Here is a 5,842-nt window from a genome sequence, read left to right as displayed (position 1 = left end):
ACAAGCTTGCGGGTCTTTACATTCTCCCCACCTTATTCATTTTCGTCCTCGAAAATCAAACCATCCTTCTAGTCTTCAGAAACTCCCCACCTTATAAAATAATCTCATCTCTTATCTAAGCGCATACAACATAAAACAAAGCACAAACCTATAAGGCTTTCTACCACTAGAATTTGTGGATCTAGGTTCAATTGACTAATTTCTATTGCAATAAGATAATGGTTCTAACTACGAGGGAAAATATTCTACAATAAAGTTTCTAAGTAAAATCTGGGATCTATTAGCTCACTAATAGAAGCAAGTTCCCCATCAATGCCTAGTGATACAAGAATGCAGTTGCCCTGTCTAGGTTCGCGATGCCTGACAATGCCTACCTACGTAAAAAGTATCATCCGAACACATCAGAATTACCAACCTCACTATTCCCCAGTGCTGGATTGACTAAGTATTGATTTATTATAATTAATTAGTCTTGAACTTCTATCTTAACTGGTATAATTATGGTAAATTTACTTCGTAAAATATATAAGTAGTTCATATCTCTTTAAGCAATTTAGTCATATTTTTTTCTATTTTTCTATTATTCATTTATCTCTTTTACCAATATAAGTAATCCCAATTCGATTTTTACGTCAATTTATAATATTTGATAATTTTAACTTTACTGTAATACCATATATAAATTTTCCCAAATATTATCTATTATAAATTTCTTACTAATTTAATTACTCAAACACTTATAGCAGATGTGTTATTATTCTCATTATTCTTAAGTTGATAGTCCAGTTGGTACAGTAAGCCTTAATCTTCTGAATACAATTTTACATTCACGTAAGGATTGATATAACAAATTTTATTTATTCAGATCGAATCCGTATACTATATCTTGCTAAATATTGGCGTTGGTTAAATAATATGATCTAATTTTGAGTCTGCATAAAATTGTAGTATATCCTTATAGTCTTTAGATTTTACTATTAATATAACGTATCCTATTAATATACGAATCTATTTTATTTTAATTCTAATATTACACTAAACATCTAAATACTATTATTACTACTTCATGTATATTTGTTTCATTTTAAAGATTTACATAATAATTTCTTAGATTAAAAATAATTTCGGTACAATATTACTAACAAGTTAAGTCATTTTATTTTGTACATTATATTCTCACTTTCTTAAGTCTAACGCCTGATAAGTATTATATATTATCTAGTATAGACACAAACATCTATTCCTAATTTGTCATTAGTTTAATTAACAAAATTTAATCGCAGATAAGCGTTAACAATTATTACTCTTTATTGAAATTTTAGTTAAATCAAGTTCAATATGATACTAATTGATGAATGCTAATCATTACTTTATTAAAATTACTATTACTATTATTGTCATCTATAATTACTATACCAATATTTTATTATTAATATTGATGGTTGAACTATTATTCTAACTACTCTTACAAATATTATTAAGTCCCGAAAATATTAATAACATTTATGTAATTATAATTTGTTGACCCTACGTATAAGTCAAGTCTATGTGACTTTCAAGATCTATCAATAATTCTAATCTCACAATTATTTATTTTTCGTATTGGATTATCTACGTATTCATACTTTTTAGACTTATTATTCTCTAAATCTTTATTAGCAAAAGTTATAGGTGTACCCTACAATTTTTACTTCATTACACAAACAAACAACCAAACAAACAAATCAATCAATCAACCAGATAAATCTTTTAATTTTTGATAACTTTTAGTTATTAAGATTTATCTCACAACCCAACGCAGTTCTAACTAATCTAGTTCTCTAACTGGCACTGGCTAATTCTATTATTTCGCATATAAGACCTAACAATGAGCTCTGATACCAACACTGTAGCGCCCCTTAAGCTAGTAGCTGACTAGTCCAAGAGATTAACTAAATAAAGAGGCACTAAGAATCTAAAACATGTACTTAAGCATTCAATTAAGAAATGCGATACAAAAGTTAACCCAAAACTAACCCGCTCTGAAACATATATATACAAGAGATCCTCTCAAATAATACATACACAATAGTCATTTGGCTTACAGATACACTATGTAATATAATAAACATAATAGAAGTTAACCAACTAACGAAAACAACACTTGAAGCTTTCGCTGCGCAACTGTGATCTGTCTCTGAAACTGAAAGCGGAAATGGGTGAGCACATCATCCCTAAAATGGGTGCCCAGCAGGAATAACATTTAACTTTCAAATAATCATGGCAAGATTTGGAAAACAATAATGTTTTCCCAAACATTAAAAAGTGACCAAGTCACTGAAATAAACAAACATGTATATGGACAAACTCCTTCTTCAAACAATGTAAAATATTCGTGCTAACCACACTCATTAGCTATTGATATCACCAAGACCATAGTGACCCACTCTAAGCAATACACGTTGAATTCATGTAGGTATAAATGTGAAGGAGCGCATCCTATATACCACATGTGGAATTATTCTCATTTCTCATAACAATTCATATTGATAACAAAACATCACAGGTCCTTTCCAAATCTTGGAAAGATTCAAAGAATCAACAGAACAATCGAAATGCAAACTAAATACAACATGGAATGTATAATCAGACAATGCATGAGTTTATTAAACAAAGACTTTTGTAAAAGAAACAATAATGGTTACAAAAGAGTCAAATGTATTCCCACCTCTTTTGATGACAAGCCACGCCTACCTCGAGATCCACGATCCACTGGTTCATCCTTTGAAACGATCGTTGTTAACAGACTAACTGTTAACCATACAAACACTCTAATAATTTAGCCAAAAGGCTTATACAAAGCTCATACAAGTCTATCTAATGGTTCTAAGCCCATTTATGACTTTACACCTTTTATTATCTATCTTTAGCATATCTAAAAGTTACTAATTCACTTAGATTGGTTTTATAGTCCATTACCTGAATCTTATGAATATCTACAACTTTGTAGAAGAAACCAAAGGATAATTCGGACCATAAAGGGTCCAACTCATCTAATTAAGAAAGACTAATCCTAATCCCAAGCCCATGACCCGCGGGCTTACTTCGTCTCGGCCCATCAAACCCGCCCGTTAACAAAAGGTATGGTCCATCTAAATCAACTAACGGTCAACATCTGGTCAAAGGTCAACTAACAGTCAATGTCCAAGGTCAAGTCAATGTCCAAGGTCAATGGTCAACGGGTCAACTCAATGAGTTGAATTAAGGTTTACTGAGTTAACTCAACTCAGTCAGATAACCTGAGTCAGAAACACTAGGTCAAGTCAGCTAAACTAAAGAGACTCAGACTAACACCCTTGCACAAAACATAACTCAAATACAACTTCAATTCATATATTATTAAGCAAATTTCATCATCAAATTGCAAACACAAATACAACTCAATTACCTGCAATTGTAGCTTTTAGCAACACATCCAATAAACTGAATCATCCCCAGCTTCAGATTAACTACAACTAAAATTTAATACCATTACTACTTGTAATTCAATACAATTATCTACAATTGCAATTCCACTTCAGCTGTGTTACTTCAATTATACATTTAAGTATGTAAGCTTCATAACTAATTTACAACATAAACTCGGCTTACCTGCAATAGCAGTGGCAAGCCCCAAATGAACCATTAGTAAATTCCATCACCACAAGTAGTATCAGTTACTTTCAACAAACTAATCCACCACCGGTATATCCATATCTTCACCGCAGTTCTAATTCTAATGTACACACTCATTCAAGTAACTCTACACCCCAGCTCCATTACCCATTCTAAAACAAGACTTAATTCTTGCATCATATATCCATATCTTCACCGCAGTTCTAATTCTAATGTACACACTCATTCAAGTAACTCTATACCCCAGCTCCATTATCCATTCTAAAACAAGACTTAATTCTTGCATCATCTCAATTCTCTGACACCTGCAACCTACCAACTCCCCTACTTATGTCAACTCATATCATAACCACCATTATAGTTCCACGGACGCCAACGATGATCAAAATTGTCATTTCATTTTCAATATCAACACTAGTACATACAATTCCTAACTCATTCATCTAATCTTCAGTTGTATCTCAAACATCTTCAACTCATACAAATTTAAACACCACTTCATCATAGCCATACTGCACCAATCCATATCTCACCTAATACATTCATCTATTCCAACTCCGCATATTACATCTTAAATCCTAATTACATCTCCCTTCAACACCACCAGATTGTAACAATATCACTTCCAGGTCTGCAAGGTCATTACTTCCTACTCAAATACATATGTTATTCAATTCACTGCTCATACAAATTTCCTGGCATCAACTAAACCATGAGCTGACTTCAATCCAAACCATAAACATCGTCTCTGCCTCCATCATCTCAGCCTTACAAACAACATCAAAATGATTACACATCCCATTCTGCTTCCTTAACAATCAGATACACAGTTCATACATATAAATCCCCTGCAACTTCAACAATCTTCCTACCACAACTCTAAACCATGATTACAATTCCATTCTGCACTTATCTCAATCCAGGTTCTATTCTCAATCAAATAAACCAAATACTTTAATCAACGCAATTCAAAATATCGAAATTAAAGCAATTAGATACTTACCCAAGCTTCACTATCCTCTGAATTTCCAATTTACCAGATCAATTATACTCAAACCCGAACTTCAATTTGGGGAAGAACACATGAACCCTAATTCTTCAATTCTTCTCCGAATCATCTTCAAAACTTCAATTAAATGACTACCCATGATTCGTCATCTAACCACAGCTGTATATTCCATCTTCTACATCTTCTAAGAGTATTTCCTTATGAAACCCTAACTTCACTTACAGTAATATCAATTTCTTCTCCCGAAACTATGGCAACTTCAGCACCATCATCACCTCACTCATATCTTCATCCCAGATAACCCATCAAATCACTTATGAACTCGAATTCATCCTAATAATTATAACTTCAATTACAACAGCATCAACCCCGTCTTCTTACAAGTTCAATTAACATCAAAACAACTTCATAACATCGATTTAACCAGAACCATTTCTTCCGTAAGTTAATCCTGACTAATTCGTACTTTGATTCACTTCTCTCATAAACCCTAAGTTCTATTTCTCTTTCACCTTTTCTGTGAAGCCTGAATTCGATAACTGGATCAACACCATCACTCTCAAACAAGCGTTGATCTCTACCTAACCATCACGATATCATAACTGAAATTCAAGTCTCAAATCTCTGAGAATCGCAAGAAACAGAAGAAGAGGAAGAACAGGGAGAAGAGAAGAAGAAGAAAGAAGACGAAGAAAGAGAAAAAAGAGATAAAAATGAATTCTTCTCGGCCGGATTTGGAGATAAGGCCGACCAACACTTATACAGGCACCCAGAAAATGATAAGGGCAGCCCAGGTTGGTCAAACTACGAGAAGACTATTTTTCCCTTCAAACTCATATGTTGATATCTTCTTCGTCCGATGTTTGATTGACACGTTCGAGTAGTCCATTCTACGTAACTTTTCGAGTCCTATCCAGTGGTACTAGTTTCGTATCTAGATCGTTGTTAGATTAATTCCTATTAATTATCTTTCATGTTAAATTATCGAATTATTATCGGCTAATTCGACACTTGACCAGTCTAATAGCGTTGACAAGCTTGCGGGTCTTTACAGAATCAAATACTTGAGTAGTACTGAAAAATACTTAGGTACTCCTTTGTTTATTAACATAAAGAAGTCCGAATCTTTTCAGTTTCTGATTGGTAAATTTTATTCAAGATTAGGTAATACTAAGAGAA

General features: G+C 32.9%; 1 long non-coding RNA gene across 1 annotated transcript; it reads right to left on the bottom strand.

The window, feature by feature from the left end:
* Nucleotides 1–2,000: 2,000 nt before the first annotated feature.
* On the bottom strand, nt 2,001–5,352 carry LOC113271606. The gene is made up of 4 exons (XR_003322228.1): nt 3,631–5,352; nt 3,428–3,494; nt 2,708–2,790; nt 2,001–2,182 (listed from the first exon to the last, which is right to left on the bottom strand). It is a non-coding gene; the product is annotated as an uncharacterized LOC113271606 (long non-coding RNA).
* Nucleotides 5,353–5,842: the final 490 nt, after the last annotated feature.

The sequence above is a fragment of the Papaver somniferum genome, chromosome 4 (genome assembly GCF_003573695.1).
Source record: "Papaver somniferum cultivar HN1 chromosome 4, ASM357369v1, whole genome shotgun sequence".
NCBI classification, from domain to species: Eukaryota; Viridiplantae; Streptophyta; class Magnoliopsida; order Ranunculales; family Papaveraceae; genus Papaver; species Papaver somniferum.
Note: the sequence above shows the minus strand (reverse complement) of the source record. Positions and strands in the feature narration are given on the sequence as shown.